The 25,275-nt window shown below is 39.2% G+C and overlaps 1 protein-coding gene across 11 annotated transcripts in view; it reads right to left on the bottom strand.

The window, feature by feature from the left end:
- Positions 1–25,275, bottom strand: part of ZBTB20 (zinc finger and BTB domain containing 20) — a 486,412-nt gene that overhangs the window by 255,453 nt on the left and 205,684 nt on the right. Inside the window, exon 1 of one of the 11 annotated variants that reach the window (XM_030021012.2) lies at positions 10,226–10,471. The exons of 9 other annotated variants lie outside the window; for them this stretch is intronic. The gene's annotated coding sequence lies outside the window, so the exon portion shown is untranslated. Of the gene's footprint in view, positions 1–4,350; positions 4,394–10,225; positions 10,472–25,275 lie in introns of those variants that run through there. One more of the 11 variants, XM_030021015.2, reaches the window with a different exon arrangement.

Raw genomic sequence — 25,275 nt, 5'->3', positions numbered from 1 at the left:
GACAAAATAATTTTGTTTTGATTGCTACTTTCAGTTTTGATTTAAATTTTATATTAGAACATAGAATACATTTTGAAAGAAAAGTTTGAAACAAAAGCATTTCTGTTCCACAAATGCCAAAAAGCTTTATCTGGAAATATGAATAATGAAAATAAATAAGAGTCCTGGAGGTTGTTTTTTGTTGGTTTTTGTTGTTGTTGTTGTTGTTTTGGGGTGGTGGTGGTTTTTTTTTTTAATGAACCAGTATTTCCACAAGAAGAGAATTCCACTAGGTACTTTTTTTAGTGCTTCTAGTCCTGACCTTCACTACTCTTTAGTGAGCCTCAGACGCTTGTAATACCTCTGCAATGCTACCAATGTATCAGTGACAATCTAATTATTATTAATAATCCAGCTGGATTCTTATTCTTGTCCAAGAACCAGTGGAGCTTACCGATGTATGAAAGGTAAGAGGCTTTTTGAGGCAGTCATTTATGTAACAACTAATACACGTCTTGTTGGGTCAAGTACCCTTAATTACTATTGCCATTTGGGGAAGTATCAAAACCAGTTCTGAGCAGGATAAAGCAGCAGCCTGAAAGTCACAGAAAGTCCTACAGAAGAATCTGGAGTAAGAAGTGAGAGGAATGCTAGCTGTTTCGGCTCTGTCTCTGTAACCTTAAACTTAACTGGTAGAGAAATGTAAGAACAGTTGAGATTAATAAGATGTTTATCATCTAAGAATTCCTTTTTCTTCAACCATTTGCTCCAAGTGCTAAGAAGGCTCATGATCACTGCTCATACATTTCCAAATGAATAAAATGCAAAATACCATGAAGTCATGTGAAGCTTGACTGAAGCTGTGAGACAGATCCCGGCCTAAACCAGGAAGAATTCAGGGATTTCACCTAGATCAGGTAGCGGCAAGAGTGCCAACGTCTGAAACTATTCAGTTAGGAAGACCAGAAGGAGAGCTGAAGTACAGCCAGGCCTTTAACTGTGACACCACATCATTCCCACTGATTGGAATCCCCTGGCTATTTCAGTATTGAGGTGCTTATGAGAAGTGGTTGTCTCCCGTGCCATTTGGTGAAGGGTTTTTTGTAACAGGGACAGAATCTCAGCAAGAACCAAATAGTTTTTGTTTCTTATAAAGCGAATTTCTGAACGCAGCGGTTGGAGCAGAAGTCCAAGGATTCAAACAACTGTACTGCTTAGTCCCCCACGAAAGCACTTTCTAACTGGAAGCTGAACCTACCTACCACAACATCAGGTGCCACGCTTCACAGAGACAGGGAAAGCCTTGGGGAGAACTGTTGGGATTACCTCACCTGTGGGGTTTTTAAAGCATTAGATTTGGGGAAAGGAATTTGGGAAGAGATAGGGTAGCTAAAATAAAAGGAGTTGGGATTGCGTATCTTTACGAAGTGGTTATTACCATATGAGGGAAATACAAAGGCTTGTTCAAAAGCCTGAACTACAGTTATCTCTAATAGAGCTTTTCCTGCTGCACACCAAGCAGACTGTTGAATTTGTGTCCTGCACAAATGGGCCCACGTGCTGACACCTTCCACAGTCTGAAAGGAGTTGAAAACTCTCTCCCTCATCTCACGTGTGCCTTCAGCTAAGGCTGGCTGTAACCCCTTTCTAGCAGTAAGATATCAGAGCCTAACTGCCCGAGGAAGATGACTGACTCCCTCACTCTTCATAAAATACAAATACAGATTTAGAGATCAGAGAAAACAGAAAATACCCAAGTGCACTTCCATGCCTCAGCATCCTCAGCACTAGCCGTGAATGATCCTCGGGCTTAGATCCACGTTAGCCGACAGGTTTCCCTTTCCTAAACACAGTGCCTCTTCCAAATGAGGGACTCTCAATCCTCTATTACCAGCTTCCCTCTCCCTTAGCTGGTCTTAGTTATTAAAACAAACAAACAAACAAATGAAAAAAACCCTCCCTCTGCTAAGCATTCCCCCCCCCCAACTTTCTTTGCATCTCCCTTCGTGCCTCCCAGGGTTTGTTGTTTTTAAGCCCCTGCACTAATACCTGGTCTCTCTGCTCTTTTTTCTGTTTGCTTAAAACTCCAGCCCCCAAAAGCAAATTTGGAGAAAACTGGCTTTCTCTAGTTGCCCCATTGTTCTTCTCAGGCAAGATCTATTTCAGATGTTTCTATTTCAAATATTTAATGACAGACCTATTCATACAAAGATATGCCAACACCACTCCCCTGTCTCTTTGGCATGATGCAGAGCACAGAAAAAGATTGTCACAAGATACAAGGACTCAGTTAGTCAATAAAATCAAGTTCTAACTTATAAACAGTACGTAGCAGATTCCATACATTGCCAAACTTCCCAGAAGCAAAAGCCTGACAAAAAGCAGTTTCAAGGGAGATCCCCATGGGACAGACACATCCAGTTAGCACTACCACAGTGGACCCTGGCTGGCTTCCCTTCCTACAGGACCTGAAGAGAAGCCAAAGACTGTATTGAGCCTTGGAGAGTTAACTTACTTTTGGGGTCTTGTCTTCACTGCAATGTCGTTTGAAAGCACAATGCTCATGTTGCCCCCAGCATGACTCCCACCCACAACAGAAGCCTCTTGCTCAGACTAAGTGCTATTTTAACTTGACTCTTTGGCCTAAAAAAAGATTGTAAGTGGCAGCCCGCGTTTTGTAGTTACTAGTGTCAGTAACACAGTGGGAACTCAGCAGTTCTCTGGTTATGGCTTTAAAGCGTTGATCTAAGGCCCAGTCTTGCAACTGGGATGTAGACTAAAACCACACAACCCTTATACCCGGTTATCTACACTAAGCTCCTGCAGATAGCAGGTGACGCTCTGACATTAACGATCTGCTTCTCCTCTCCTCAGTCCCTGCAGTACATTGCTGACAAATAAATACTCCAAATTTGCAGGAGAAACCGCATGCGTACAAATCAATTTTAGGACAGGGAACCCTTACAAACATCAGTCTGTAACACTGTTGCCATTAACTGACTGAAGGCATGTAAACCAATACTGTTTTTAAGCATTTTTTCGCACTACTTCTGCCTACCCAGGCTATCCTTTGGAACGAGGGGGGCTTTTTGCAGGTACCTTAGAGTCACCGTCCGTGAGACACTGCAGAGCTGCACCAACAGCCAAGTCTCACCTGAACGCAGCGTGATCAGATTTTAGCTCCGTGGGAACTGCAGAGCTTATATAGATGGACAAAAGTATTTTAAGGCCCATTGTAGCATGTAAGAGGAAGCTAAGGTGACCATAGAGACAGCGTCTGTGGCAAAGCCAACCTCTTGCACCTTGACTGTTACCTACATAAACCTTCTCCTCACTCTAATAAACTGGCATGAGATGAGCAAATCTGAGTACAGGCAACTATTACAAATCACCACAAAAGTGGCCATATTGTCATCTGAACATCTCATGCTCTAGTTTATTTACAGTCTCCAGGGCTGTAATCCCAGCTGGTAGTTTTAATTAGCAGTGAATGTACTTTCACAACAAATTGGACCTTCTCCTTCTTGGGCATCAGAGATCCCTTCCGCAGATGACTATGGAATATGAAAAGACAAATTTGGGGGACGTCGGGCAGGCAGTTTTCTCATATCACATATCTGAAAAACTACCATCACTCTCTGGCTCACAAGAGGACTTGGCAGCAAGTCAGACTATTTTGACTATCCAGAGGACTCTTCCCCCAGCGCAAGAGGAGTAAGATACAGGCATCATGGAAGCTTGTAACAAAGCATAAAGTCATGCTATTTAGAAGTCAATACAAAACTGTAGACTACAAGGCCAGCTGCAGGGGCTGTCTTTTGCTTCTGGGTTTTAAGCCAAAGCATGGGATAACATGGCAAGCATCATCAGAGTACGTACGTATCTACCCTTTTGCTGTTATTGTACAAGGGTAGGTTTGCCCATTCTGTAGCCTTTAGTAAATGCTTTACTATAAAACTGCAAGCGTAGCAGGGTATTAACAGCCTTTTTCCTCTAGCTGCTCTGGGATTTTTCCTTTCTTGGCTGTAACCAGTTGCAACCAGTTGTGAATAAGTCGTTACCCCTCTGTGCAACTCACAGCAACTAAAAGAAACCAGTGTCATTATGCAAGTTTCCAAAAAAAAAAAAAAAAAAAAAAGTTTTGTTTTACGGTTAATTATCCATGGTCTATTTACAAAATAAATCAACCCATTGTGCACCACCAGGATTTGTGGCCTCATTTGAACTTTGCTTTTCATTAATCACTTTAAAAATAAAAGCTAACTAGGCTTTTTTTTTTCCTTTTTGGTTTATTACTTGCATCTGGGTATAAATTGTAAAAATGGTGAGAGAACAAAGTATGGATTATTCACCCTCAGTTTCATGACTTACATGATCTCAGTCTTGTCTGTCTCCACGTGCCTAAACAGATGCACAGTCCAAAAATTCCAACATTCTGTAAGAAATGCAATCACAAGGAGATTGAAATATTTTTCAAACTCAAACTTTGACTTACTCCAAAAAAAACCAACCTGTAAAAAGCTTCCCTTAAGAAACAAAAAGGTGGGAAACATTTACGAACATATTTAAGCTACTGTAAGAGGCCAATAAAATTACTCATGTAGATATCTAAGTAATACACAAATGTTTGTGAGCTCTGAGTGCAAGGCTATTTTATTTTGACAAAACCTACTTGCAGGCAGGCTGGAGAAGGCAGAAACTGGGTATCTGATTTCTTTATAGTACTTACAACTTATACAAGAAGCCAGAAATATTTTTTTTCTGAAAATGTTTTAATTATATTAGATGTTTAGATCTTGTCCCCACGTGATGACAGAGAACTACCGAATTTCTGAAAACTAGCCAATGGAGAGGCAGGCGAAGGACATTTTTAGCTGCTCTGTTGAAAAACTAACTGTATTAACACTTACTTCACTCTGATAGGGAATAAAATATATATTTACATAAACCTGAAATTCTTCTCGGCTTCAAGTAAGAAAGCTTGAACAATGTGTTTGTTAACACTATGGACTCTTCAAGTAAAACTAAAAGATATGAAAGGCTGATAAACAACCACAATAAAAGCATACATAACACCAGGATATCAAAATGCTGCTCCCCCGTTTTGGTTTTTTTTTTTTTTTTTTTTTTCATTTACCAGTCACCCTTAAGCATTCTTTGCCTTTACTATGAGGAACAGAAAGTCACAGTGCTCCACGTAATCACTAATGAAACGCTACAGAAAAAGCTGTGCTGTCGGTAGGTCAAAAAAGGTGGTTCTGCTGCACTCAAGACTACAACTTTTTACTTCAAAGCTCCTGAGCTGGCTGCAAGTATAAAGAAGACTGAACACAGCCAACAAGTTATCTTTTAGAAACCGAGATGAAGAGTTGAAGCTAAGACATTAGATCATTAATACTACATATTATTACTAATAGGAGCTCAGGAAGGTAATTTTTGCTTGCCTTTTAGGGCAAAATAGAAATCGTAGAGATTTGAAAAGTTAAAGAAACCCACTGCCTCCTCCTGCACTTTGCAGATGGCTGAGCTGCTTTAACTTTCATTTCCAAAAGTAAATTAGCTCCTACTTAAATGAAAGTAAAATTTTAAACCTGCCTCCACCTGACTGCAAAGCACAGCAGCCGAGCTGGGAGAGGAATGGATAGGCCTTCAAAGAAAATAAAAGCCTTTTTAAGCGACTCCTAATATGAACGCCTGCCCTTGCAGCAGCGAGCTGTGGCCCTACAGCCGCTTTCCATTATAAATGCTAAATTGGGAAATGTTTAACATTCTTTGTTTAATCTTTGCAGTATAAAGAAAAAACAGCTGATTCTCAGAAACACGACAGCCCGAGCAACCATTATGGATCTGCCTCTCCCCTCCTCAAAGCAGAACAGACCATTTCCAGCCTCAGGAGCGACTGACGCTTTTTAATCAGAAATGTATATTTAGATGGATCCCAGAAGACAAGACTGAAACTTTGTCTTTTTTTTTTTTTTTTTTTTTTTTTTTTCAGTCGTGTAAGGGGCCTAAGGCAACCAGGATATTTAATAAAAACTGTAAGCAGAAAAATCATTTAAGAAATATACGCAGTGAAAACTATGGGCAAAGATGGTTTCAGATGTTTTCTGCACTGTTCTCTGTTAATATCTTTCCACAGTCTTTCCATGAAGAGCATTATTATTTGTTTTGATTTAAAACGTTATCAACTGAGTGTGTTCTTCTCTTGTTCACAGCACAGTCAAGGCAGTGAGTCCATCTATTCTGCTGCAACCAGTGACAAATAAATAAGCAAAAACTTGGGAGCGAACAATCCCCTCCGCTGCTTACACAGGCGAACTCTCTTTGTATCTTGTCTCTGCAAGAACTTCCCCAAAGGGGTGAGTTTCATCATGTGTCCTGAAAGCAAAATAAGTCAGAGGTTTCTTCAGTCAAAATTATGAAATAATACCCCAAATCGAGTCCCCACAGAAACCGAACTGTTTACAGTTAGTTTTCTTACAAGATTTTACCCTGAAGCACGCTTTCCGGATTATCAAGTCTAGTTCCCCGCTCTCTTTAACTACAGGTATAAAGGTCACCTCCTGAAGAGCTGTTTCTAAGCCTCCGCCTCAAGAAGGTGAAGAGAGCTTGTCCATCCTTCCCACCCCAGCCACCAGCCTTCAGCAGTTGGCAGCGATGAGACCAGACGTCCAGGGAACAAACCCACGAGCGAACGAAGACGTGCTCCTTCCCTTCCCCAACGCGGCTACGACAGACGGCGCGCTACATCCTCTCGCGGGGCTCACGCTGATGTAGGCACTCAGTCCGAACAGAGCCCTCTCCGTTTAGCGACGACGGGAAAATATTAACCACTGTACAGAAGACATCCAGGTGTCGACCCTGCTCTAAGCACTGCGCCCGTCCCGACCATTCCTCTACGCCGCTGGACTTCAGCGATCCTTCCATGCGGGTGTCGTGGCCCACCCGCAGACATCGGGTTTAACGGCAAAGACAAGAATATACAGATTCTCGGATGGGAGAAGTGAACCCTCTGCTTCGTTTGCTGTGAACGTGTAAGATAATAATTTTGAAAAGGAGGAGCGCAGGAACGTTCAGTGCAGCTAGGCTTGATACTTGTGTTACAACTACTCAGAAAATACTGCTTCTTGCTTCACTTCTTAGGGACTTCCGTAAGTCAAAAAGGCCCGTGAAGTTATTGAAGGCAGTAGCAATGAATCACTGATAACGAAGGACACAAAATTGTCATGAACTTCAACCGAAGTGTCAGAGTTGCAAAAAACACTGTTCTGAGGAAGGGAAGGAAGGAGGAAACCTTGCAGAATAATTACTAGATTAAAAAAACTACTGTAGCCAATTCAGCACATTGCTGGATAGAGCAAAATCATATTAGCTGGCTATTTTTCGAATATACCCAACCCCAAGCATGTGTCAGGGAAGACAAATAACGAAATTTAGAAATAAAAATTAACGTAGAGCTTTTTTCATTTTTGTTGTTTTGTATTTAAACCTTTAGGGTTCATATTTAACCTTTTCTCTAAAAGAACAAAGTTGAATTTAAGAAAACTAAGGCACAGATCTTCATAGTGGCAGGACTCAAACAGCTTATGTTTAAAAATAAAATACCAGAGTCTTTCTGAGTTGTGAAATGAAGACTTATTCATTAAAACTGAATATTAACATCTCATTTCAGAAACTGTTCAAACCATCCCTTTTGCCTATGAATTTAGGAAGACAGAAGTTTCACAGGTTGCATGTCTAGCATCTGGTCAAGTCAAATCACCCTCTCCTCCATAAATTAAAATTAGATTTCCATTCTGCAGAAAACACAAAAATCCCATCATTCCAGTCGCTGTTCAACCGCCTATATGTAACCAGACTTTTAGCAGCAGGCATTTCCAAGGGTTTTCTTCTTGTTTAATTAGTAAATGCTCCGAAAATAATTAAATGTGCCTTCGACCATTAGGGAAGGTTAGTAGTGCCTTGTTACAAGTCCACCTAAAGCATACAAAGCAAAGCTGGGGACTGAAGACTCGGGAAGTTAGAGGTAACCTAGTGACATGCAAAGAAACTTCTCAGTAATTGAAAAGCATGCAAATGCCTTTAAGAGGGAAATTTGCTTGTCTACTCTTAAAAGTTATCAGGTTTTGTACACCTATTCCAAATAAATATTGCACTGTAATTAGTGCAGGCAAAAAACTTACAGACTAAAACTCTGAGAAGACGGGCAGAACGTACTTTTCATTCAAAGACATATGACCACTCGTTTGATTAAGTTAAACACTAGAATCATTATTTATCATGTTCTCTGTAAGGCTACACAGTCTACATCTTCCAAGAATTTTATAAAGGGTTGACAGCTATTAGAGGCACCAGGATAAGGGATTTTAAGGAGGTTACTCTCCTCCACTGCATGCAACCATGTCATCAACTGCTACCGATACGTTGATTCAGCCCCCATCTTACAACTACATAGGTTTCCAGACCCTCTAATTCCTATAGGATAGCCTTCCAGAATTTAATCCTTGGATGACGAAGGTCATCTTCTGATTTCCAGCTAACATTTATATATGGCTGGTGCCCCCAATTTGGTCTTTGTGGCAACAGCAGCCTGAAGTTTAAAAGATTTTTTTAACCTCTCCAAATTATTTCAACACCTTCTCCCTGTGCATTTAAATCCACTTTATAAACATTAATAAAATAGCTTTAGAATATTTCTGTAGGGCACAATAAACAAAGTATCTACTACTATAATCCCTAAGAGATTCTGTACTGAGACAGAAATGGAGGCAGAAGAAGTTTTCATTGCTCAGAGCCAAAGCAAGCGCTGGTTTCAGAATCAGACAGGGAATCCAGGTGTTCCAGTATGTTTTTGAATATATATATGTACTCCCCAGCAATCTGCTGAAATATACAGCTTATAATATACTTCTAGAGCTTATAAACCTCCACTTCCTGTTTTCAGAAATCCCTGTTTCATTTAAAGCTTGTCTCAGGGATCACTGTTGAAAGACGTCAGCTTTAACTATTTTTTCTGTTATGCCTGAAGTGGGCATAATTCACACTTAGGCTCAGTTTATGACTCCTTTCCAATGCCAGAAAACCACTTTAAAATAACTGAGAATCGAGCCCTATAACTTTATTATTGACCTAATAGACTCCTGACATAATATCAACAGAATTAGCAGCATTACACTAGGGAAGAATCTGTCCAAGAATGTGCACGCAGATGAGAACGATTTGTAAAGGGCAAAAGAAAACAAACCCCAACACAATGCTCGCAACCACAAACAGGTCAGATCCTCAGAGGATACAACTAGGAATAAATTGGTTGCAACAAGCACAGGAATAATTTCTTCCTGTGATCAAAAAGTAGGAACTTTTCTTAGTATTGACCCTTTTCTTCCCTTTTTTTGAACAGCCCCAAATCCCTCATTTTTTTTCTTTTAGCAGGGTTGCACATTTTTCACTTGCATTTGACAGAAATCAATTAAAATATCCCAACCAATCCTAATCAAAAGAATCTCTGGATCTCTATGGACATCAATCACTTAAATGAAATACGAATGAATAAATAAAGTTCAGCGCAGCCCAAAATTTCACTGTGCTTCTGCACTTGCTGCTGTTACACGGAGACTGACCTGACACTCGCATTAAGGTCAGGAGAGAAAAGGGAAAAAGCTTTCATTGTATACATCCAAAGTTTGAGGGGGGAGAAGAGAGAGGAGGAGAGAGACAGAAACACTGTGCAGAAGCCAGGGATGTTCCAGAGCGCGCTGTGACAGGAAAATACTCAATAAGAATTCCTCCAGCCAAAAACAGATCTTAAATAGATCCATTGTCTTCCAGCCTGAAGCCCTTAAAAAGGCTCGAAATTGAAGTCTGTGCTGTGGGCACCCGGTCGTTCTTTCCTTTCATCAGGATTTGCAGGTTTTAATACAATCTGTCGTGAGGAAAAACAGTAGAGCTGTACAGTCCAGAGAGGTAACAAAAGTGAAAGGCAGGCGAGAGTTACATAACTGGCTTTTTACATAAATATTACATTGAGAGATATTTTGCTTTTCAGAAAGGAAAAAAGATTAAAAAAAAAGGCAGCACAAAACCACACCAGAGAATTCAACCCAACCTCCCTTACTCCTCCTCCCTCTTTCGCTTTGCAACATGTATCGAGTAGTTAAAGTGAGGTTTTTCTTTTCCTTTTTCCGTTAAGACTAAACAAATAACCAATTCAGCCTTAAACACTTCATAATAGTTTTTCTCGTATTACCTGAAAAGTGCACCACATCATGGAAGCTGGAAAAAAGTCTTATTTTAAAGCACAGGCAAGTCTGCCTTGCTTATCTGCAGCACAGGGCAATTAGAAATGACCATGGATGTTAAGCTAACTCCCCTCTGTACAGTCTGAGAAAAGGGAAAAAAACTGCAAGTCTCCCCATCTGTTATTTCCTTTTTTTTTTTCTTTTTTTTTTTTCTTTTGGCTGTAGAAAAGCAAAATTATGCAAGAGCTTTTGAATGTAAAGCCTGTGTGTGCTTTTTCCCTTTTTGTCTCTGTGTACACGGTATGCGATATTGCGTAACTGAGTACAGAGTGGGCGGTTAGCATTTACTATTGATTTACACTACTCCATATAATGAATTCAGAGCTCCAAGAGAGTGACACAGACGAAGAAATGCAGAGGGGTGAGATGCGGATTTAAGGTATGCGTGAGGAGGGGCATCATGGAAAGAGGGAAGCAAAGCCTTTAAAAGCAGAATTATGCCTTTCTGAACCAAACATGCTTTCCCCCATCTTTTCTTTTTCGTGCCTTTTGCTAGAACAGCGGATGCTTAACAAAACCCACGAACCCCTCCGTCCAAATGCAAGGCTTCCCTCCCACACCCACACCCAAATCCTATTAGAAACTACAGAAAAATACATATTAATGCCGCTGTGGCACTTCTTGCGCTAGGTATAACGATGCACAGGAAGCTCATATTCAGCCATGAGGGTCATTAATATTAGTAAGAGAAATCTTTCTTCAGTAATACTGTACATCAACTTTTGACTTACTCGGGACCTACAGGCTTGTAAGAGGACTGAAATCACAGGCAGCATGCGCAGTATGTAATACAAAGCCCTGCGTTTTTTGAGGTGGTAGGGTGACATGGGAATACGGGAATTAGAGACTGGAAACAAGGAATGCTTGACCTATTTTGCGCACTCATTAGGCCTGCCAAAATATCCCCGTTGTTCTCTCTTGTACACAAGCGCACACCTGGAGTCCTCAATGTAGACACAGACAGGCCCCTAGCTCTGTAATGAGAATCATTTTGAGTCAGTAAGGTGAAATCCTCTCACTCCCCCAGGTGAATGCCTTCCACATTTCTGCATCCTTTGCCTCCCAGGCGAGACCTGCGTTTCCAAATTCTGCCTGCTCCCACCTGACGCTAGGTCCTACAAAGCAAGGAAACACCACCAGGCTGGCACAACACTGGGCTGCTGGGCATCCATTTATTTATTCAGTTTTGGGCTGGGGATTTTGCTAATAATGCGATTCTAAAGCATGTAAACATGGTTTCTAAAGAACACTGAAAGACTGAAGACTAAAAGGGGGTTTATTACAAGCCACAGCAGACAACTAGTCTAGTATCAGAAATGAAACTGAGTATGCTGATAACAAAAAAAAAAAAAAAAAAAAAAAAAAAAAAATCAACTATCAATGCTCTTAAAGCTTCTTATGCATTATCTTTACTGGAAGATGTGCATTCCCCATATTGTTTTCTTCAAATTCTGCGTACTGGGCAATATGCTTTTTCTTTACAGATCTGGCATCATGCATTTTTACAAGTCCTAAATTAGCAAAGCAAGCAAAAAAACCCCCACCCCAAGTTATAAGAAAGGTAAACCTATTTTAAGGGAATTCCACAGATATACAATGTTTCTAACTATTCTGCTGATTTTTTTCTTTTCCCCAGATCCACAGCTACTAACATTAACTATGATACTACCAGCGAGCATGCAGTCAGGATCTCTGTCAGGATTTTAGAAAAAGAAAACAGTAATTCACTATCTTGCACGTGCTTATTCATTTTGTTTGCACAAAACTGGAACTGCATTGAAATTACCCAGAAAAGTTTTACACGAAAAGTCACGTGCAGCCTAACTAGTCTGATTTGTCTTAAAATGAAACTGATCCTTAAAGGAAAAGATTAAGGTCTTCATAAGCAGGGACCTAGGTGTGCAATCTGGATTAAGCACTCATTAATACAGATGGGGCCAACTCGAAACGTCCTCAGGCATGTTTTCTTTGTGCACCAGGAGAACGCTGGCGGAAAGAAATGAGACACAGAAGACACAAACTCCGCTTCACTGTCATGCAGTCACTAGGAACGCTGCTTCACAATCAAACTTTGAGTGACGCTATGCAAGGTGAGTGTCTCGGGAAGACTGGGCCATAGGACCAGCTTATCGAACAATGAAAACCTGCACTCTTCTGAATGGACTGCATGTGAAGAGGAACATATTTTTCAGCACCACTTACGCACTTAAAGTCAGTCTGGATGTTTAGTATCTCCTCGTGTTATGGGACGCAGCGTAGAAGCTTAAAACGCGTTAGTCTTACGGAATGTTATATAAAGAGATACAGAGAGAAACTAAAGAAATACCAGCTGAGGGAAACCAAGCTCAGATATCGGTAAGAGCAGCTCCATCGCTGCTGTGCTTGCTTTATCATTGTCGAGAGTACGCACATATTTAAGCACTTGTTTGCATGTTAGATTATAAGCAACTGGCTGTGGATTGTACGTATCAGGTTCAACCAGAGGTCTGCATCCCCTAAAAATATGGAGAGATAAATTAGGGAGTCCAGTTCTGATATATTTTGTACTTGAGGGCTATGAAGGGAAGCTGTCAAAAGTTTCCATTATAATCAACTTGCCTTCAATCACTCAAAAATTTTGGAAACTTCACTATGTAAATTTTCTATTCTTAATGTTTACCTAATCTGAAATTGAATAAACAGAAGTTCATCTGTTTTACACATAGGGAATGTGAAAAAAAGAACATCCAGAGATTTAAGAGAAAGGGGGAAAAGAGAGAGAGATTAAACTATCTGTAGTAAAAAGCATTAACAACTGAAACTATGAACGGACTCATAGCTTACAAAGTCAATACTGGCTAGATTCATGTTTCAAGAAAAAGTTTTCTACTATGATGAAAATACTGAAGTTTTTAAAAGTCCACACAGCTATGAAATCCTACCAAATATTTTACAATGAGCATCTTGGATACATACTTAGGGCAGAAAATCCTAAAAAACCCCCTTTGTGCATGCTAAAAAGCTGCCCTTTTTGTACATAACCGTATGTTACAGTCTTTAACTTCTCTGGTATATGTTCTCCCTACAAGACAGCATACCTACAAAGTAGCATTATTTTTCACTGTGCTAGACAGCTGGTTTGGGTTGGTTTTTGGATTTTTGATTAGCAAGACACATTAATACTAGATGCCATAGCTCTGTATTTGCAGAAAAACAATGTGACTTCTCAGTAAAGACTGTATCATAAGGGAGAGACTAAGGTTATAAACAAGTTATTACTCTAGGATTTCATGATATTGCATGTAAGCTTAATGTTTCTCAATACAGTTTCTGTCTTTTTAATGACTGTAGGAGGAGATAAGCACAGTGCTAGGTTGCCATGGGCTTTTAATGGCAAAACGAATAATAAAAAAATATTAACATGATAGAGACAAAAAATAAATACATTAGAGATGCTTGCCAACTCTTCTTGCTAGTTAAAGAATCAATAAACCTTTTGCAGACCTTCTGCAACATGACTTTCCTTGCAATGAAAGTAACTCACAACAAATATGCTTTTCTTGGCAATTTACCTTTATTTTTCTCCTACGGACTTCTCTTTCACATGAACCTTTTGGACTCCACTATTTTGGAATGACCATGACACAGCAGAAGTTACTAAACTTTCCCCACCCCTCAACCAACCTATTAAACATGTGTAATGGTGTTATTTCCTAATGATTCCTCCAGACTGATATATTTCCAAGACGGTTTTAGTCAAAATGAATGGCAGTAAAATTGGCAAAGACTCAGAAAGCAAAGTCCAAGGAGACTAGCAAAGAACTTAAGAGTCAGAAAAAAAGGTCTCTGGATATTTTTGCCATGTCCGTCGGAACCCAAAGAATAGAGGTTATGTCAGTGTTTCCATAATAACCCTCAGTTTTCAAGACTGTAACTCAGCTGCAATGATCTGATCCAGACAGAATCAACACACGCAAGGTTTTAGATCAAGAGCGATTTTTTTTTTTCCCCCAACGTATTTCCCCTACTGCAAATACAATCTAACGTTATAATTTAATCTGGTAAGGAATTATTAATTTATGAGAATTAGGGAGAGAAAGGAGCAGGGAAGCAGAAAACAAAATTCAGAATTCACAGTGAATGCTTTCTGGGATAGCATAAGTTCCCTTCCAGACATCCCCTAGGAGATTTTGAAAAGACCGTATTTCTGTAGTAACTGGGGGCTCAGTATAATCCCTGTCCTACAAACCTTAACATTTGTTTTGGTCGCTAAAAGCAAAACCTTATTTTGAAGCAAGTGTGGCTGTTATAATATGCAGCAGACCCCGAAGAGACTAGGAGGGACTCAGAAGAATTTACTGGCTAGGCCAGTTAATTTTTAAAGTACCGTAATTTATCATATTCATCCACCTTATACCTCTCAACTATCACCACAGAGGCGTCATCCCGCGGGAGTCTGCGTACCTCAGGGATATGCAGACAACAGGTAGCTCGTACACCCGAGCAGCACCTCCACCACCAACACTCACCACCACCAGCAGCACCTCAACAAAGTCCGCGGGTCCCAGTTTCGTACAACTTTTCCACTAGCTCAAGGACGAAAGAAAGTGCCAACGCCTCCTGTTATCAGTTCGAGATTTCCCCACAGCTTCTCAGTGTTCATATACATATGACTTCAGACTCCTCTTGGTGTTTAATTTGGGGATCTCAATAGATACAGCAAAAATAAGCACCTTCACAGGGTACTTCGCGTGACTCAAAGACCAAATTTTTAGAAAGCACCTAGGAGATTAGAAATTGGGGTCTAACCTGAGTAACATGTTAAAATATACCCGGAAGAGCTTACTTTCAGGTATCAAAATAAGAAAGCTGAGTAAAAAATGGCTTGCACCAAACCATGGAACGAGTTCAGGAGCAGAACCCAGATGTTCTGAGGTGCCTTTCTCTCTTTATCTGCAGAAGAAAATTAGCTTAGACTAGACATTTTAAGAAAACTAGCATTACATGAGCTGAATACCACAGCAAGGCTTCCACCACATGACGTTTTAATTTTCTGTCTTTCGTTAGGTTTTGTCATATCAAGCACTGTTGGTCTGACTATAAATATATACATGCTGGTGTTTACCTTTCTTCTGCTTTGCTCTGAGTTCCTCAGAATACAGAAACTTGACAATACTCGTCAGCTGATGGCATATTTTGAAAACAATTAAATAGATTAAAAATAAGTGAATTGTTTGTAACACAATACAGAACATCAGCAAGAGTATTTTCCACTGTTATTTCTTCATTTTTCCTCCAGACTGTCAGAGCACTTTGTAAAATGAGGTACACTCTTACTGAACACCTTGTTCCATGAGTAGTTCCAACAAAATCATGAGACCTATTAACAAAACAAGGTATTATTCAATTACCCAACTCTGTGACATAATTATTATCAATTCTACTCACAAATGGGGAAATAAGTAGATAGATTTTAAACAATTTGTGCAAAATCTCACTCTAAGCGAGTGGTCAAGCTAAGAAAGAGAATGCCAAACTCTTGGCTGCGAGCCTCTTGCTCTAAACACCTCAGTACTACCTGTATTATACAAAGAAAAATAAAACACGGTATTGACAAATTTTGGCATTTTCCAGCAATCTTGATTCATCTGAACACCCTCATCAAAATGTTACAGAGTAAGAAAAATTCGACTTTTCAGGCCCCCCTGAATAGCTGCAATGTTTTCTTTATATCTAGCAAGATTAACACCTTTTTGTCTTTAACTACCTTACAGCTATGGGTTAGCCAAAGCTATATTGCTATAACAGAGAGAAAGCTGGCTGTTAAAACAGGCATCAGAGATTTGCAAACAGAAGGCTAAGATCCACATATACACAGACACTCACAACATTATTTCTGAAAGTTAATTTTGTCATGAACTTAAATGTTTTTCCCAATACTCAGCCACCTAAGTTCATTTGGAGAGACTGTAGGACCTGAAGCAGAGAAGATCTGTTGTACAGCAGAAGCAGAAAGTTGACAAACACAGTGCGTGAGGCTTATTGTAAAATAGAAACTAGAGGTTGCACTTTCTCAGACTGTGGGTCAGGATTTTTATTTTATTTACTTATTTTCATGTAAAATTACAAATGTCATGCTTTGTTTCCCAGAAGAAACTACACAGTGACTTGTATTAAGCAAATGATTAGAGATAGTTAGTTTTCTGTCATAATTACTGCTCATACGGGAAAGAAGTTTTCTTACCTTTTTACTATGTTTGCTGAGAGCCAACAGTGTCATCCCCTCAGTCATTTCAGTGTCAGCTACTCATTTATTATACAGAATGCAAGTAATAATGAAACTGTGCTGAGCTTCTTGCTTTCACTCTATATAGTGTCTATATTTATAGGCTTATGCTTCTATTTGAATCTATATTTATCTGCTTTATCTGCCTACAGTGCATCTGTTTCTCGTACACACAGACATATATACACACACGCGTGCATGCACACAAATACACAGACATATATAAACACACATACGGGCGTACCCAAGAATATGCATACTTACAGTAGGCTTCTGTTCAACAGTAAGATTTGTATAAATATAAACATATGCGGTATACACAATATAAATGAAGACACATGCACAAAGAAAATCATAAACAATTACATGAATATGCTTTGCTGGCTTTAGGAAGGTTTATTATTCAGCAGGCTGCCTAGGCAAGAGGATTGTATACAATTACTTTCCTTTACATTACTCTGCTGCTGTTGCTTTGCAAGCAGTAGCAATTTCTGCCATTATTTTGCCTGGAGTTTTTTCTGCGTAAGCTTACTTGGCACAGTTGTGAAATCACTGCCATCCTGTCTGAAGACTGATTCCCGGTTGGTACCACTAGCAGTTTCCCTCAGGCTAGTCATTAAAAAGGCCAGAGTTAAGCCACCCAGTTCAGGAGACCATCCCCTAGAGGGAAGGAACAAGGTGCGACTCCAGATCCAGATCAGTCTGGCAACTTGAAGACCAAACATTCCCTAGGCCTTGAGAATAACCAGCATTTTGCCAAATTACCAGAGGATAAATGCGGGTATTCGCCTTGACTTGAGGAGAAGCCAGCATGCCACACACCCCCATCACCAGACAGGGTTGCAGGTATTCTGTCCCGTCACTTAGACTGGAGCTAGGTCTTGCCTCAACCTCCTTTTTTGCTAGCTAGGCTTCTGCTAAGTCTACTGGAACTGCCAAAGGAGATGACAGAAATGGAAGTCTGTGATACTAAGGTCTCTGTGGTGCGGTAAAGCGATAAAGCCTGCGTTAGGCCAGTTATGTAAACAGATTACAGCACGTCTCCGCCGGACGATCTTAATTCAGTGCTTGATTCATTCACACCCTACCATCTCCAAGGGGTGTCGGAGGAGGAGGTTCCACAAGATAAGAGCAAAGCTAAGCAACAAAGTCACTGGAGATTGCCTTCTGTGCCCCTCATTGCAGTAGCTACATTTTGGCTTCCCAGTTGCTCACAAGGCAGTGAAAATGAACTGCTGATTCAATACATGACCTCTGGACTCTTCTGGAAGGAGCAGGAATCCCTAAGCCAAAAACTATTGGATATATAGGCTAAAGAAATAAGGTACAAAGAACCCACTAGGTATCAAGGGCAGCTGAAAAAAAAAAGCCTTACCCATAACCTTTTTTAAATGCTGCAAAACTTCAAATATGGCCAAACAACAAATCTTGGCATTTTACAGGAGTAAAAAACTATACTCAAATCTAAAAAAAAATCTCCTCTGAAATCCAGGTAGTAAGTATATTAACTAGAGACTTAATGGACAAACAAATTATTAGGGTGTATTTAAAAACCCCAAAGAAGTTCTGTAACTCAGAGTCGGGAAAAAAACCCACCTTAAGAAGACTTTTTCTGTCAAGATCATGTTGGATAACTAAACCAGAAATACTACTTCCTAAATCAAAGACTTCTGGATAATTCTTTCATTCACTTGATCATACTTTATGCTTATCCGGTATTAGATGGTCCATTTGAAAGGGTTTTCAGAAAATCTACAGACAAGAAGGTATTTAAATATAATATGTATATACTTTCCACGTAGACAGAATTTCTACATATCTTCATTTCATTTCTTTTTGGTCTTAATATTCCCATTTCTCAAACAGTACAATGAACTGCAGCTACTGAACAAAACTCCGTTCCTGCTTTCCTCACTGTTAAAGTTAGCCCTTACCCCCTGATGGCTGACACAATCATTTTAAAATTTAAAAAATGTAATTCCATCCTCTTAACTTACTAATTTTTTTTAACTGCTCAGCACAACTTACATAGTAACAGGGGATCCACTCTACTTGAAAAGTTTTGCCATCTAGAAATAAAATACCAATTTGAAAGAGGGAAGAGAAAGGATTTTTGGTTAACTTCTGCATTACCTGAGCACCATCAATCTGGTAGGGTCTGTTATGAAAATACTACCATACTGCTTTTTTTTGTTTTGTGATAACTGTAATGACTCTACATTTATGTTATCTTTAGCAATGACCATTTAGCAACCAGTCCATTCATTTTTTTCTCAGCAGGGTATTTTATAGTTTTAGTGTGTTTAAGAGCATTTCTAAATTGGAAAACATTATTTAATTTTTCAGGTGGCAACAGACTGACTACAGAATATAGTTTCTCTTTGAGGGTGCCCTACAATGTACCTTTATACATATAAGAAACTATTTAAGCATTTCTTTGATGCACAGATGTACAAACTCCTACCTCATTTGTTCAGCACTCTTTGAAATTCTGTAGGTAGAACATAAAAGGAGTCTGTTTAATGCAAACTCTCTCCTTTCTTATGACAAAGAGAATGAATATTACCAGAGTTCAAGAAATACATCCTTTTCTCTGTATACAATGCACTGAAAAGATATAGGCTGGGACAAACGTCTAATACATCTTATATTGCTTGAAGGAGAACAGCTATGTTAATACATAAATACCTCTCAATTCTTGGCACATTGTCTGCCAATATATCTTAATATCTGACATACATCTATCCCTCCTTAGGAATCCTTCTATTAGATTTGCTAACTGATATCTACGATCTTAAACATACTATATTATTTCTTGGAGAAGATTTAATGGTATGTTAAAATTCAAATTAGATAAAGTAACCCTCTACTTCCAAATAAATTAAAATATAAAAACTTAAGTCCTGTCCTTGCCTCAACAAAAGGCTCGTGTCATTTTATGCTGATGTAACTGTATGGGTTTATAACTCAATCTTATAGTATAGTATAACTATATCCATGCATGAAGTTGATCTACTATAATTACTTCAGCAGAAACATTAATCCTTTCAAATAGAATAATTATATTAGTACAAAATCTATGCACATACTAGGCCTTTGTAGATGTTTGAGACCTCCTAAGACAAAATGGTAAAGACCAGCTGCCCATTCCAATGGTCACAATTCCTGATTAATCTCAACAAAGCTGAACTGCCCCAAATGTATCAGACTTAAAGCAAGTAAACCACGTGGGCCATGCACTAACATGTAGAATCAGAAATTCAGAGAACAACAATGATCATTTAAAGATTAAAAGAAAATATTTGTCCAACTTATCAACAAACAGTAATGAGAAATTATAAAAGGGAATTCTTTTGTTGGGTTTAGTGGGACAAATTCAAAGAATGACACGGACACTGTAAATCAACCAAGTCTGTTTAGCAGCAATTCTTAGAACAGGCTGAAATCTCATCAGCAACAACTGATCAATGCTGCTTCCTAACAAACAAAAACTTAAGCTGTAGATATACAAGTACAACTTGGCACCATCATCATCTCTCTGTGCAGTACAAGCTCTCATATGGCCAACAACACCTAAATTTGGAAACAGGGCAGGCACTATGCTTTCTCGAATATGCCATTCCACCACTATGTCAACTATTTTACCCACAACCATAACAGAAGACTAAAAGTGTGACTTAGAAAAGTCAGTAACAGAAACAACAGAGTTGCACTAAAATTTGAATGCTGCAGGAATGCCTAGGTTAGCACAATGCATAGCTCTTCTTTCTTTTTTCATTTTTAAAGCACCCCCAAGTAGCATAGATGACTTAAGAACAAAATACGGTCTTGAAACTGAGATATTAACAGATGAATTTTAAAATATCATAAAGGACCTTCCCAAATGGAAATGCTGCAGGGCTTTAGCACTGTGCTTGATATATCTTTTCAGGAGCTCCTAGTTCTTTGTAACCCTCAAATGCTCTGTGATTCTCTGAACACAGAAAGCAGCCTTATTCCTCCTTGGAAGCCAGCAGAAACATGTTCTTGACAAAAAAAGGAAAAAAAAAAAAATGGAGAGAGAAAAGAGAAAAGTGTTTAACTCTGTAGATCATCTTGACCAAAATAATGAATTACCTCAGCAAATAAAATGCTGGCAAAAATTTAAGGAACTGGCTGTCTTATTCCTATCACTAGTAACTGAAATTGATCATCTCAACTTTCCTGGAGAACTGCTGCAAATCGCTTGTCTCCCTACACAATGACAGAAAAGTATCCTCCTCCCTACAGTAAGCACTGAAAAGCTATCGATTAAGATTTTTGTTGTGAATTATCTCAGGAAATTATCTTGAAGGCTCGGGGGGAACCTAAGCAATGTGTATAAATACCTGATGTGGGGCAGTAAAGAAGATTGAGCCAGGCTGTTCTCCGGGTTATCCTATGAAAGGACAACACAGAACGGGCACAAATGGAAATACAGGAAATTCCATTTAAACATGAGGAAAAAAAAGGTTGATGGTGAGGGTACTCAAACACCGGAATGGTTGCTCAGAGAGACTGCGGAGTCTCCATCCTTGGAGATACTCAAAACTTAACCCAACATAGCACTGAACAACCTGCTCTAGATGATGCTGCTTTGAGCTGATTTGACAATCTCCATTGACCCCTTCCGACCTCAATGGTTCCGTGAAATTTTCTTTTCAGATATGAACTTTGGAGCTACACCAAAATGTATTAGAATATCTTCCTGTGCATGGCTTTATTTGAGTTGGGCCTGCTCAGAAATAGAAAGCTTGACTCCAGGCTGTGTAAGATTAACAGAAAAGATGGTAGAAGTATCAGTATGCTTTTCTGACACCTTCAGGAGCAGCAAAAGGCACATCCTTTGTCACGTACTTTGTTTATGATAGCTGCTGGAGACTCAGAGAGACTCGGGTCACCATAATCTGTACACTATCAGATCTTCCTATCTCTGCATGACACCTTGCTTTAGAAATCCAATCTTCACTCTGCATCTCAACAAAGCTTAAAGGCTCTTTCATCCATCTGATGTAAACATGCCCAAGAAAGAAGTAATGAACTTCTGTACACATTCAACCAGATATATTTTTCTAGGCTAACAGACGCTTCTGAAATTCCAACATGTGCATGAACAGATCCGCCCCAAATTATTTGCATCACTAATACTAATCTGCAAGCTCTTACCTACCCTAAATTAAATTTCCAAAAAGTATGATTATTTACAAGGCAAGATAAAATAGTGATATAATTCTTAAAAGTCTTCAAAGTCTTTCTATTATTTCTTTGGTACAAATAAGAACTAGAAAGAGTCAGAGCAATTGCAACACAGAAAGAGATGAAGCAATAATCATTCCATTGAGGTTTTAAAGCCAGAAAACCACAGCCAGATACTAACCACCCCAACTAGCAAACCTAAATCTGGAGAGCCCCAATTGGATGCATATAGAGGTACCTATATTCTTAAGAATTAAAACCAATGAAACATGCCAAAGCTGAAGGGAAATATAGCAAAGGCCAGTTTCCTCTCTCACTCATGACCTCTGGTCCTCTGATCTCCTCAGAAATACAGGGAAAAGCACTAAATGGTAAATATAACAGAGTTAGAATCCTTTGACTTTTCCACAGATCTAAAAGATGCTAATTTTAAGAGTGTTCTCAGGAATATAAATCTTTGCAAGCTTTTACTAGAGCACAGTGCTACTGAACTTTCAGCTGCTCAGAATTAAAATTAATTTACCTTCTTGGGATTTCTGTAAGTATCTACAAGTGAAAATCTTTTCAGATGTGATTGCTAAAAGATGTGATCTGCTCTACAACAATTGATTAGAAGAAATGCTTGGATGCTAGTGTAATTTAAGAAGAGTTTTCATCGTTACTGTCCAATTCTATTTTAAGAAGAATTTGCATTTGGACTGTCCATCTTTTACTGTCAACTCAGAACCTTTACATTCCTTACAAGGCCAGGAGGTCATACTTCTATGAAGGCTGCTTCTGAAGGCTTAGAAAATGATTAATAAAGGGTTCAATAAATGCTTATTAGCTGCTATAAAGGATTGAGTGGAACAAGTCAATTGATGTTTATAATAACCTATAGATAGATCTGTGATGTGCTTACAAAATGTCTAATACATATTATCCATCTGGAATATGTTCTTAGAATATTGATAAATCATATATAAACTTTTATGAATTGTTTATAAAGTGTGTCATCAATGTAAGTGTAGCTGGATAAACAATGCAAGAAAGAACTTGCAAGGAGGCTATTTACAGCACCTGTAAACACACATAATACTTCATTGTGCAAAGACTTGAGTAATAGTCCTCTGTTTTCACAAGGATTAATCCTTCTCATCTCTCAGCTGGTGATCCAAACCTTATCGCCCCCTCCTGCATAGTACCTGCAGATATCTCAAACATCCAGGAAAACTGAGCAAATCGCACCCATAGTGACATACGGACCATCAACTCCCACAGCATCAGTAGGGAGCCATATGGCTTCAGATTTTCAAAACCTTTTCAGAAATTCCACCCTAAGGAACACCAGGGAGTATATATGTAGGGGGAATTTGTGAATCTCCTTAAACGAACTTAACCAATGAATGGATTACTACTCTGAGCACACACAAGTTTTACCTATATAACAATTAAAATATTGACAGTATTTCTCCCTTTACCCTTGTGTAGTCATAAATTATGCATTCTGCTGTTAAATCAGTAAAAATCCTTTAATGTCAGTCAAATGACCTCACATTTCATTGAAAGCAGAATCTGGTCCTGAATGTCACATCAGTGAGAACATAACAAAATGGAAATCTCTTCTGAGAAGGCATTGTAGAATTTCATGGCACATTAATGAATCTTTTCTGATTGCGGTAAGGCTTTCACTTCATTGACACACGCGAAACAGCACAGACAACTACCAGTCCTTACTGTCTTTTTTTCAAAAGAAGTTTCCTGGTGAAAACAAATGCCCATCCAAGAAGTTACATACTGTCAGGAAGTTCACTGGAGGGAAACAAACACACTAGATATTACCTATTGAAAAATATAAAGAATGAAGCTTATACCTCTAACTATGCAATTTTACCAACACTAACGCTAGAGTGTAACTTCAGCGAGCCCATTCCTGGGTCACGTTTCTGCAGAAATCATAGTTCTGCTAATAGTAGTATCGTATATTGACTGTTTTCAGTAGAAGGTGTCAAGATTATCATGCTCCAACAAGAAGTCTATGTTTGTAGATCTATGATGAGAACAGGACTGACCATTTTTTATTATTTAGCCCTTAATTCTATTATTTTAGGCAGCCAAGTGAACTATACTATCTGAAATTCAAGCACGACTTCCTATCTAACACCACTGACTGAACCAGTGCACTGCAGTTCCACAGGTCTTCCCAGAAGCACAACTACAAAGCACGATTCTGCAGTGTGATGGTTATGCGCAAGAAAACACAGATAACATATCCAGTTTGGGAATCATTGTCAGGTGAATACATTGCCCCACGTCAGCTCTGACCACGTCAGAGAAGCACATCAGAAACACATTATGGTTCTGATGGGAGGGTAAGTGAATACAGAAGCATATTACATTGAGTACAGGAAAAATCTAAGGGCATCGTAGAAAAGCTGGAGAGAGTGATTATATAGGCTCAGGGGGATACCAGCAATTATGAAAAGGACATTGCCAGCCACAACTGAAAAGCAAAGAACAAAGCCAACAATATGGTATTAATCACATGCCCTGTCCGCGTATGATGCCAAACTATTCAAAGCACAGAATGTTCTTTATTCACCTCACTTTATATTGCTTGAATGAACATAGCATTTATGAAAATGAGAGATTAAAAACATTGATATTAACCAACCTTTGGGCCAAATCCTACTTATCTTATTGATGCAAGTAGTTCCACTGATTTTAAAAGATGTAATTACTATTGACTTCAACAGAGCTACTCACAGAGCTAGGAGAGCAGGATGTGGCTCATTGCATAACCAAGCTTCCCTTACCACCATGACTGGTGCCAACTCATCATTTCTGACGCAACCCTCCCTGATTTTCCGGTAATGGATCCCTTGAGCAGAAACAAATTCCGTGATACTTTCGCTGTGAGCAAAGTAATAATGTGATTGAAATGACTTATTTCATTTTTAATCCCCTCTTCAGAAGCAACAGACAGAACCCTCTGACACCTAGGACTTCATAGCACAGTTTTATTGTTCACTCCTCCAACTCCTTATGAATGAAACATCTGGGTGGGGCTGGAATTAAACTTCTGCAAGGACCGCCTATCCTCTGATGATTATTGTATATTTGAAAAGGATACAAACAAAGTTTAGTACAAACTAAACTGATCTACAGTAAGTCTGTTGGGTACAGGAATAGAATGTTTCCAGCAACAGGTTTCTAGCAGTGGATACCCTTCTGAAGGAGATTAGACTCATCCCACTCTCCCTACTTTCAGATTTAAATGCAGAGTCTCAATTATGACCACACCTATTTTCTTCTGCAGTATCCCTTAGGACCACACCAGAATGGAGGAGATTTGAGGGACAAGAAGATAGAATGCAACAAACGACATGAGGGAGAAAAAAGAAGGGAATCGCCTCGGGTTTTGACAGCTTAAGAGCGATGCTAAGGCTTTTAGGGGCTCAGTCCTTGTTCTTCAGTCATACTGCTTCCAATGCCTGAGAGGTAGGGGCTGTTAAACGTGTAAGATGGCATGACATACAT

Source organism: Aquila chrysaetos, chromosome 7, assembly GCF_900496995.4.
Source record: "Aquila chrysaetos chrysaetos chromosome 7, bAquChr1.4, whole genome shotgun sequence".
Classification (NCBI taxonomy): Eukaryota; Metazoa; Chordata; class Aves; order Accipitriformes; family Accipitridae; genus Aquila; species Aquila chrysaetos.
This window is presented reverse-complemented; position numbering and strand designations above follow the sequence as displayed.